This window comes from Salmo salar, chromosome 01, assembly GCF_965601325.2.
Source record: "Salmo salar chromosome 01, fSalSal1, whole genome shotgun sequence".
Classification (NCBI taxonomy): domain Eukaryota; kingdom Metazoa; phylum Chordata; class Actinopteri; order Salmoniformes; family Salmonidae; genus Salmo; species Salmo salar.
The window spans coordinates 32540271-32552130 of NC_138291.1; the positions used below are offsets into that span (position 1 = coordinate 32540271).

Here is an 11860-nt window from a genome sequence, read left to right on the forward strand (position 1 = left end):
CTTTTTTTATATTTTATTTTATTTAAATATTTTATTTGACCTTTATTTAACTAGGCAAGTCAGTTAAGAATTATTATTTTCAATCTACACACAATACCCCATAACGACAAAGCAAAAACAGGTTTATAGACATTTTTGCAGCAAAGAATACTAAACAAAAATACCTTATTTACATAAGCCTTATTTACATAAGTATTTAGACCCTTTGTTATGAGACTCGAAATTGAGCTCTGGTGCATGCTGTTTCCATTGATCATCCTTGAGATGTTTCTACAACTTGATTGGAGTCCACCTGTGGTAAATTCAATCGATTGGACATGATTTGGAAAAGCACACCTGTCTATATAAGGTCCCACAGTTGACAGTGCATGTCAGAGCAAAAACCAAGCCATTAGGTCGAAGGAATTGTCCGTAGAGCTCCGAGACAGGATTGTGTCGAGGCACAGATCTGGGGAAGGGTACCAAAATAATTCCGCAGCTTTGAAGGTCCCCAAGAATACAATGGCCAGTGGTGGAAAAGTACCAAATTGTTAAACTTGAGTAAAGTAAGGATACCGTAATAGAAAATGACTCAAGTAAAAATGAAAGTCACGAAGTAAAATACTACCTGAGTAAAAATCAAAAAGTACTAGAAATAATAGAACATTATGAAACATACTAGAAGCCAGGAATGGTATTTATAGCGGATTTTGAAAAGGCATTTGATAAAGTAAGACTGGATTTTATTTATAAATGCCTGCATTTCAATTTCAGTAATTCTCTTATAAAATGGGTAAAAATAATGTATAGCAACCCCAGGTGTAAAATAGTAAATAACGGCTACTTCTCAGAGAGTTTTGAATTGTCAAGAGGAGTTAAACAAGGGTGTCCGTTGTCACCATATCTATTCATTATGGCCATCGAAATGCTAGCTATTAAAATCAGATCCAATAACAACATTAGAGGATTAGAAATCCAAGGCTTAAAAACAAAGGTGTCCATGTATGCCGATGACTCAAGTTTTATGCTAAGTCCGCAAGCTAGATCCCTGCAATGTCTCATTAAAGATCTAGATAACTTTTCTGTACTCTCTGGACTAAAACCTAATTATAATAAGTGTACAATATTACGTATTGGATCCTTAAAAAATACAACTTTTACATTACCTTGCAGCTTACCTATAAAATGGGCTGATGGTGAAGTAGACATACTCGGTATTCATATCACAAAAGATATAAATAAGCTCTCCACAATGAATTTCAATAGAAAACTTGTAAAAATAGACAAGATCCTGCAACCATGGAGAGGTAAATACCTGTCTATTTATGGAAAAATTGCCCTGATTAACTCCTTAGTCATATCTCAGTTTACTCACTTACTTATGGCGCTGCCTACTCCTGATGATTCGTTTTTCAAATATGAGCAAAAAATATTTTGCTTTATCTGGGACGCTAAACCAGACAAAATAAAATGAGCATATCTATATAATGAATATGAATTGGGTGGGTTGAGATTATTAAATATAAAAACACTAAACCTCTCTCTAAAAGCTTCACTCATTCAAAAGTTGTATTTGAACCCTAAATGGTTCTTGTTTAAAAATTGCCTTTTTGCCTTTGTGCAGATTGCCATGTCTCAGTTTCGATTAATTTAAAATTATACTTTTTTCAAAGTATCTGTCTTTTTCAAACAAGCATTGCAGAGCTGGCTACAATTTCATCCCCCTGAAAAGATAGAACAAATATTACAACAAATATTATGGCTGAACTCAAATGTACTGGTTGATAAAATACCTGTATTTATGAAAAAGATGTTTGAAAAGGGTATTCTGTTCTTAAATTATATTGTAAATTGTAATGGTAGAGTTATGTCCTTCATGGAGTTATCAGAATTGTACGGGAAGGTCTGCTCAATCCAAGAGTACAACCAATTGATTACAGCATTGCCCCAAAAATGGAGGAGGCGGGTGGCAGCGGGAGGAGGTAGGGAACTGGTCTGTCTGCCCAATATAAAGGATCAAAACTGGCGGAGGAATAAAAATAGCATAAATAGGCAAGTAGACCAGTTTCATTTGAGGACCAGGATGTTGACAACTGTGCCATACAGATTGCAAAATAGTTGGGAAGAGATTTTTGATGTACCGATTCCATGGTACAGGGTGTATGAGTTGATATAAAAAACAACGCAAGATTCAAGACTTCGTGCTTTTCAGCTAAAATTATTATACAGAATTCTTGCCACCAACAAAATGTTGAATATTTGGGGCATAAAATCATCGAAGCTCTGCAGATTTTGTTGTGAGGATACAGAATCAATTGACCATTTATTTTGGTATTGCCCTCAGGTAGCCTGTTTCTGGTCTCAGGTTCAGGAATGGCTGAAAATGCATAGCATTGATCTAAAATTGACCCTAGAAATAGTACTGTTAGGAGATCTGGAGAGACCGGGTCAGTCAATTACTAATATACTAATACTCTTAGTAAAAGTATTTATCTTCAACACGCAATCTGTAGATTCTATTTGATTAGATAGATTGAAATTGTACGTTAAACATCATAGCATAGTTGAAAGATATGTGTTGCGTAGAAACACGAAATGGGTGGTCAGCAGAGATAGATGGGATGGGCTGAGGGGTGAACCCTAAGCACACAGCCAAGACAACGCAGGAGTGGCTCCAGGAAAAGTCTCTGAATGTCCTTGAGTGGCTCAGCCAGAGCCCGGACTTGAATCCGCATGAACATCTCTGGAGAGACCTGAAAATAGCTGTGCAGCGACGCTCCCCATCCAACCTGACATAGCTTGAGAGGATCTGCAGAGAAGAATGGGAGAAACTCTCCAAATACAGGTGTGCCAAGCTTGTAGCGTCACACCCAAGAAGACACCCAAAGTACTGAGTGAAGGGTCTGAACATTTCTAAAAACGTGTTTTTGTTTTGTCTTTATGGGGTATTGTGTGTAGATTGATGAGGAAAATAAACAATGTAATCAATTGTAGAATAAGGCTATAATATAACAAAATGAAGAAAAAGTCAAAGGGTCTGAATACTTTTCAAATGCACTGTATATACTGTATATATCACTACCACCTCCAAGTTAAATGTAATTTACAAGGGTGTGCTGGGTACTAGAAGCCTATAGATTGAAGGAGAGGGGAGAGTCACACTTACCACTGTAGTGGATACATCTCAGATCCTGGTATGCTAATTAATCCCCAAAGTAGTTGACAATCCCAGTGACGAGGAATGCTGACACATTTCACAAGATTAGGGAGAAGCAACACACTTGCAACACTCCTCCTTCAAATTCTCAATGTCCCAACAGTGGCCACGCTCTTAGCTCAGTCACTCTTTCCTGCAATGAAATGCTCATAAATATTTGTTCTGCCAAAACTCACTCTCTGAACACTCTCTCATTATTCTCCCAGTACTTGCTTATCAAATACTCACTTTCCACCGATGTACTCTACCCTACATTGTCCCCTAAGCCCCTTGTCCCCTTGTCCCCTAAGCTCTCTCCCAACAGTAACTCTGAATTCAGTCACAATACTCCAATATTTCACTTTCTCATTATTCTCTCCTCATATCTCACTCTCCAGCGTGCCATGGACCTGAATATTACCTCAGATGAATCAGCTTGGAGAATTATGAGAAACAAGAATATTTATTTTGTTTGCAGAAAGTTTGGGGAATTACCTCTATAGGGCAGCACCTACATTACAGTAAAAGGTGGGGATGTGCAACAGGGACCTTGCCTCTGAGCAAAAAGTGGTTGAGTCAAATTTGTTTCCTTGCTATCACAACTTACTTTCTCAACCTAATCACATTGGATCAAAGTACACTGTAGAAAATGAGATGTTGAATCTACTTAAAAAAATGAAGGCAATAATTTATACACAATATTACTGAGTATATGTAATTTCCTATGTTTTTGAGTAAAAACACTTGAATAAGTTATTCAAATGTAAATAAAAAAAGTAAGTCCAGGGAAATAAGACTAGCCGTAAAAATAAGTGGGTTTTACTGATAATATAAACATATATGTGTTTTACTTCATCTCTCTGATTAGTTACTTTCTGTGATTGTATCTTAATCTTTAATATTGTTTAAAGTTAAATGTAACTAAATGTAATCGTAAATGTAATCTATGTAATCCCCAAAAGTTATTATTTATCATGTAATGCTGCACACTCCAAGAAAGGTTAAAATCTCAGCCTTTCTGGTAAAAAATAGTTCCTGACGTGTAGTCACTTTTGAGGACACCAACTCAGGTACAAAGGACAAATATGACAAAAATATGAAATATTTTATAATATGTATTTCCTATTCAACAAAACTGTGTGACTAAGGCTTGAAATTACTTCTATTTTTTCGAAATATAGTATAATAAAATTATACAACTACTAACTATAATATTTCACCTTCCTTATAACCGTAAAATACATATTTGTATGTTTAGTGTTAGAGAAAATGTGCATATTTTCTGAAGGTTTCTCTTGATCAGAACGCCTGCACCCATCGCTGTGAACGTCTCACAGAGCTCTAGCTTGGCTTTCTGCACTTGTTAGGAACTCGCCTTTCATCTCATATTAGTCTTATGACATCTATGACAAACAGAAAGTGTTTTTTATTTATTTTTAATCTATGAATTATTTTAGATGAATGGCTATAAATCAATCTCTAAATGTGCTACCGTGATGAAATTCCTTGAGCGGAGGACGTGGGAGCCTCAAGCGGAGAAATTATTTAAATATGTTATTTTGTATTTTTTTTGTATTATTATTAATACAAAGTAATAATTATGCCCAGCTCATGAGGCCCATTGATGATTCAATTGCAATTGCCTAATGGTAAGTTTGCCAGTGCCTGTCATTGAACGTCCATATGCCTGACAGTTTTGATATCCGTTCATCATGATCCATTACACCTCATGGCACAAAAAGCTGCCTAATACTAATATATACAGTGCATTTGAAAGTATGTACACCCCTTGACTTTTTCTAAATGTTGTTACTTTACAGCCTTATTCTAAAATGGATTAAATAAAAACAATTCCTCATCAATCTACACACAATACCCCATAATAACATAGCGAAAAACAGGTTTTTAGAAATGTTTGCAAATGTATTAAAATTAGCTCAGGTGCATGCTGTTTCCATTGATCATCTTTGAGATGTTTCTACAACTTGATTGGAGTCCACCTGTGGTAAATTCAATTGATTGGACATGATTTGGAAAGGCACACACTTGTCTATGTAAGGTCCCACAGTTGACAGTGCATGTCAGAGCAAAAAAACAAGCCATTAGGTTGAAGGAATTGTCCGTAGAGCTCTGAGACAGGATTGTGTCAAGGCACAGATCTGGGGAAGGGTACAAAAACATTCCAGAGCGCTCAGGACCTCAGACTGGGGAGAAGGTTCACCGTCCAACAGGACAACGACCCTAAGCACACAGCCAAGACAACGCAGGAGTGGTTTTGGGACAAGTCTCTGAATGGCCTTAAGTGGCCCAGCCGGAGCCCGGACTTGAACATGATCTAACATCTCTGGAGAGACCTGAAAATAGCTATGCAGCGACCCATCTAACCAGACATGACGTGTAATGGATCATCATGCCTTCATTTCTCAGAACAAGAATAGACTGATGAGTTTCAGAAGAAAGTTCTTTGTTTCTGGCCATTTTGAGCCTGTAATCGAACCCACAAATGCTGATGCTCCAGATACTCAACTAGTCTAAAGAAGGCCAATGTTACTGCTTCTTTAATTAGGACAACAGTTTTCAGCTGTGCTAACATAATTGCAAAAGGGTTTTCTAATGATCAATTAGCCTTTTAAAATGATAAACTTGGATTAGGTAACACAACGTGCGATTGGAACACAGGAGTGATGGTTGCTGATAATGGGGATCTGTACGCCTATGTAGATATTCCATTAAAAAAAATCTTCAATTTCCAGCTACAATAGTCATTTACAACATTAACAATGTCTACACTGTATTTCTGATAAATTTTATGTTATTTTAATGGATAAAAAAGTGTTTTTCTTTCATTAACAAGGACATTTCTAAGTGACCCCAAACTTTTGAACGGTAGTGTATTCTTGTCTTTCTTCAAACATGTACACTGAGTGTAAAAATCATTAAGAACACCTGCTCTTTCCATGACATAGACTGACCAGATGAATCCAGGTGAAAGCTGTGATCCCTTATTGATGTCACTTCAATCAGTGTAGATGAAGGGGAGGAAACAGGTTAAAGAAAGATTTTTAAGCCTTGAGACAATTGAGACATGGATTGTATATGTGTGCCATTCAGAGGGTGAATGGACAATATAGAACATTTAAGTGCCTTTGAGCGAGTATGGTAGTAGGTGCCAGGCGCACCGGTTTGTGTCAAGAACTGCAACGCTTCTGGGTTTTTCACGCTCAACAGTTTCTTGTGTGTATTAAGAATGGTCCACCACCCAAAGGACATTGAACTGTGGGAACCATTGGAGTCAACATGCCCCAGTATCCCTGTGGAACGCTTTAGACACCTTGTAGAGTCCATACCCCGACAAATTAGGGCTGTTCTGAGGGCAAAGGGGGTAGGGGGGAGTGCAACTCAATATTAGGAAGGTGTTCTTAATGTTTTGTACACTCAATGTATACAACATTGTGTCAAATAATCATAATGTCTACAAATGTTGAATTAACCACAATCCGATAAAAACAGAGCCATGTGGCAAGTTGTTGCAAGAACTTAAAATATTATTAAAATGCAGTAAATTAAATCAATTTTCTCTATCTTTGGTTATCCTTAAAAGATACTTACATTTTAAGCAACATGAGAAGTTTGATTTATTCAGAACTTTTTGGGTAAAATGAAATTAAAAAATCATTTAAATGACTTGCATACATTTTATTAAGTATATGGTTTTTGGGGGTCAATTTCAATTCACCCCTGAATATTTTTTTTTACAAGAGTTGGTTTATAATGTATTCAAAGTGTGTTACACACAGGTGGTTCAAAGAAAAGTGTCAACAGTAATTATTTCCTGATATAGCCCGCGGATCAAATAAACAGTAAGTAAACCAAAAAAGGTCACAACCATTATAGGGCATGTGAAGTCTCTGGTGCAAACTAGTGTTATCATTCTTTTTTTAAAGTCATATCATTAGTCCTATTTTTATGTGCTGTCTGTATAGCTAAATCTGTCTATCGTTGCCAAGCCATGCATGTTACTTGGGTGTAACAGTCAACAAACATGGCTGGGAGGAGTACAAACAGATCTGAACCACCAAGCTATAAAGGAACAGCCTCAAGATGAAGTTTACATTTCATGACAACATTCCAGTCCCTGGGAAATCATAAGCCTCTGGAAGCACCCTCCAGAAAGTATGTCACTTTTATGAGTTCTTATACGATACTGTATTGCACTGGAAAATATCTTCCATATACAGTTGTGAGTGTGTGTGTGTATGTGTGTGTATGTGTTTCGGGGGTGGGTATCCTGAACCAATTCAGGTTTCATGGCAGTCCAGTTGATGCCAGTGGTACGATGGGTAGCGTACCTGCCTGTGTGAGACAAAATAGGTCCTTTGTGCGTACAAATATGCCCTTGCTCTTGTGAATTATCTGCACAAGAGTGTTTCTGAGTCAAAACCTATTCACCGCAGACAGGAAAACCTTGAGTTTGTTGAAACGAACGCCTACAGAAGACTACATCTGCAATTCTAATTATCCCAGACTGAGGACACTACAGAGGAGCCTCGTCTCCCTGTCAGAACTACAAACCCAGTCGCCAATAACAACCAAACACCCCAGCTTGCCTCAGAGGAAGATGAGTGGCACAACTACGTTCAGAGAACTGTGCTACGTAGCACACCATCCATATTCAGTGTACGAAAGATGGAAATGCTCAAGTGTGCCGACTGTTATCAGTGTTCTGATCTATCTGCCACTCCCTTGTGTTCAGCTCATATCCTTGGTCTGATGTGGCTGTAAACTTTTATCAAAACAAAGCTTTATAAACTGCTTCCCTTGAATAAAAGGCTGCAAAGAGTGGAACAAAAAGCTAAATGAGAGAACAATATGACCCCCCATTGCCCCTCACGAGAGATAGTTCTGTTCTCCTTTCCGCTCCTCTCTGATTCAGGGGAGAAAACACATGTCTTTGTGAGAGGTATTGAGGTGGTGAAAGCAATGAACCTTTTGTTCAAACAGCTAACACAGCTCAGACACCCATACATACCCCACAAGACATACCACCGTCTCTTCATAGTCCCCAAGTCCAGAACAGACTATGGGAAACGCGCAGTATTCCATAGAACCATGACTACATGCAACTCTCTTCCACATTAAGAAACTCAAGTGAGCAGTAAAATCAGATTTAAAAAACAGATAAAACAACACCTCATGGCACCACACGAACTGTGAAGAGACATGCACACAAACACGCATACGCACACACACTCTATCACACTCACTCTACACACAGACACAATGTAATATTGTATTATTGTAGTATTGTACATGTTATATTGTAAATGTGTAATAATAGAGTAATAATGTAAACTGAACCAAAATATAAATACAACATGTAAAGTGTTGGTCCCATGTTTCATGAGCTGAAATATAAGATCCCTGAAATTTTCCATCTTCACAAAAAGCTTGTTTCTCTCAAATGTTGTGCACAAATTTGTTTACATCCCTGTTAGTCAGCATTTCTCCCTTGCCAAGATAATCCACCCACCTGACAGGTGTGGCATATCAAGAATCTGAATAAACAGCATGATCATTACACGGGTGCACCTTGTGCTGGGGACAATAAATGGCCACTCTAAAATGTGCATTGTTTTGTCACACAACACAATGCCACAGATGTCTCAAGTTTGGAGGGTGCGTGCAATTGGCATGCTGACTGCAGAAATGTCCACTAGAGCTGCTGCCAGAACATTATATGTTCATTTCTCTACCATAAGCCGCCTCCAATGTTGTTTTAGAGAATTTGGCAGTACATCCAACCAGCCTCACAACCACAGACCACGTGTAACCACGGCAGCCCAGGAACACCACATCATGCTTCTTCACCTGCAGGATTGTCTGAGAACAGCCACCCGGACACCTGATGAAACTGTTGGTTTGCACAAGCAAATAATTTATGCCAAAACCATAAACCGTCTCAGGGAAACTCATCTGTGTGCTCGTTGTCCTCACCAGGGTCTTGACCTGACTGCAGTTCGGCGTCGTAACCGACTTCATTGAGAAAATGCTCACCATCGATGGCCACTGGCATGCTGGAGAACTGTGCTCTTCATGGATTAATCCAGGTTTCAACTGTACCGGGCAGATAGCAGACAGTGTGAACAGAGCAGCCAGCAGCATACCACCCTGCATCCAAATGCTGGCTTGCCAAATGCTGGCCTGCTTGCTAAGCAGGGTTGGTCCTGGTCAGTCCCTGGATGGGTCACATCAGATACAGCCTGATTTTCTGATCCACACACCTACTTTTTTTTAAGGTATATTTTATTTATTTTATTTAAATAAAGTCAGTTAAGAACAAATTCTTATTTACAACAACAGCCTACCCCAACAACATCAGGCCAATTGTGCACCACCTTATGGGACTCCCAATCACAGCCGGTTGTGATACAGCCTGGAATCAAACCAGGATCTGTAGTGCTGCCTTTAGCGCTGAGATACAGTGCCTTAGACCACTGCGCCACTCAGGAGCCCAAGTGACTGTGACCAACAGATGCATATATGTATTCCCAGTATTGTGAAATCCATAGATTAGGGCCTAATGAATTTATTTAAATTGACTGATTTCCTTGAACTGTATCTCAGTAAAATCTTCGAAATTATTGCATTTTGCGTTTATATTTTTGTTCAGTGTAATAATGTCCTGTAAGATGTATTGGTTTATTTATCATGTAGGCTACAGTTTTGTTGTGATGTAATTGTTTTATTTCTGTTTGTACCCCAGCATGAGTAGCTGCTGCCTTGGCGTTACCACGGGTTGCCATGGTAACACCTCACACACTCTCTCATATCCCTGCGCAGGCAGCGGTAACGCCTCTTTACTGGAAACTGGGCTCCTCTTCCCTCCATTACCAGCTCCAACAGACAGACAGACAGACAGAATAGACAGACAGTAGGTCCAGCCTGGAGACCTCTTCAGTAGCATAGCTCATGTATAATTCAGATGGATTTGCTCATGTTTAAGGTCAGGGGAGATGTGTGTATTAAGTTATGGGTTTCGCAAGCACTCATCTGCATGAAGGGCTACGGCCACACAATATCTCACCTTATCTGCAAGCTTTCAAAAGGGCACTCATCCACATAGAAGAAATTCATACGCTAAGCTCACCTCATCAGGACAGCTCAGTGGGTAACCGACTCCCTCATCTATAAGTCGCATCCATACAGTTCACCTCTTCCGCAATTTTCATTAATTGCATATGTTTCATCCATGTTTCTCAACAATGCAGTTCACATCATCCACATACTTCATTCATTCATCCCATACAGTTCATCTCATCCTCAATGTACTTTTCATACACACACACCTCATCCATAGACCTCATCCATGTCGTCAACCTCATCCAAAGACTTGATCAATTTATTCCGTCCATACAGTACTCCTCATCCATTAATTTCCTCCTCAATCTTATCCCCACTATTACTCACCTATACACTGATTAAAAATCTGATTACAACAGTTACATATCCACAAAACTCACCTCATCACCAGAGCTATCCACTCTGTCAACCTCAACCACACTTTCATCCAGACTCCCCAAATCCACTGATAATCTCACACACAGCATCCACCTAATTTATATACGTACCTCATCCACTCATTTCACTTCACCCAGACAGTTCCCACTCACCCCTATATCACTTATCCACATACCCCATCCACAACAGAATAGGACTACGCCTTTTCAGGAGGGTTTTCAACAAGAACATTATGAAATCTCCTACCCTCACTCTCTCCTTCTGAAAGAGTGCCTATGCGCAAGAGAAGACAGACTTTGGAGAAAGGATCATTCCAGTCAAATCTTCCCTGTGTTAGAAATGTCAGTTACAGATTTGAAACACGAGTACAGTTGGTAAGAATTCTCCCCTCTGGAAAAAAGAGAATTCCTTAATAATATGGCATATTCTCAGTGACAGGTATATTTTGAGGTGATTCTTACCTTTAAGTGCTGCTCCTCATTCCAAAATCCATACTCCAGATTAGCTCACTGAGGGTCACGCAGCCAAGCTGACACACGCACACAGACTTACTCTAACACAGACACAAAGCTTCCGAGTGCCCGCTCAATCCGCTTTGTGTCAGCCCCTTCTACTCTGCCCTTCATGGGAACAATATACTTTCATCTCACTATCTCTTTGATTACTGTGCATTTCATCCCCACGGTCGCACTCCTAATTTCTCCCACTATTCTAACGAGCCATCTCGAAAGCCCTGTGAAAACACTGGAACAGGCGGGCGACTGAGGGGGGATGAGCTGAGATGAGGCAGAGAGAGAGAAAGGGAAAGAGAGAAATAGAGAAAGGCTCTTCATTGGTGTGAGCTCCTTTGTCGAGGCGCGGCAGGGGTTCAGTTATCCCCCTTGCTCTACTGATCCTCCCCCCTCTTCACTCTACTCTTGCTCATCACCTGTGATCAGCCCTAGCCCTACCTCAGCACTCTGAATGGGTGAAGAAAAACCTACAGGGAGGGCTTTTACTCCTCCCCTCTCTATTTCATAGCCTCTCTCTCTCTCCCTCTAAGCTTCTCTCTGACACATCTGCTCAAAAAGGTTTTTTATACCTCTCCCTGGCTTTCTCTTTCACCCCTCTCCATCTCGCTCTCTTTAATTCAATTTCTCTCTTTCCTTCCTATTTTCGGACACATCC

General features: G+C 39.5%; 1 protein-coding gene across 1 annotated transcript in view; it reads right to left on the reverse strand.

Annotated features, from left to right (window-relative positions):
* LOC106600486 (leucine-rich repeat and immunoglobulin-like domain-containing nogo receptor-interacting protein 2) overlaps window positions 1–11633 on the reverse strand; it is a 34396-nt gene extending 22763 nt beyond the window's left edge. The window contains exon 1 of the mRNA XM_014191866.3: window positions 11155–11633. The gene's annotated coding sequence lies outside the window, so the exon portion shown is untranslated. The remainder of the gene's footprint in view (window positions 1–11154) is intronic.
* Window positions 11634–11860: the final 227 nt, after the last annotated feature.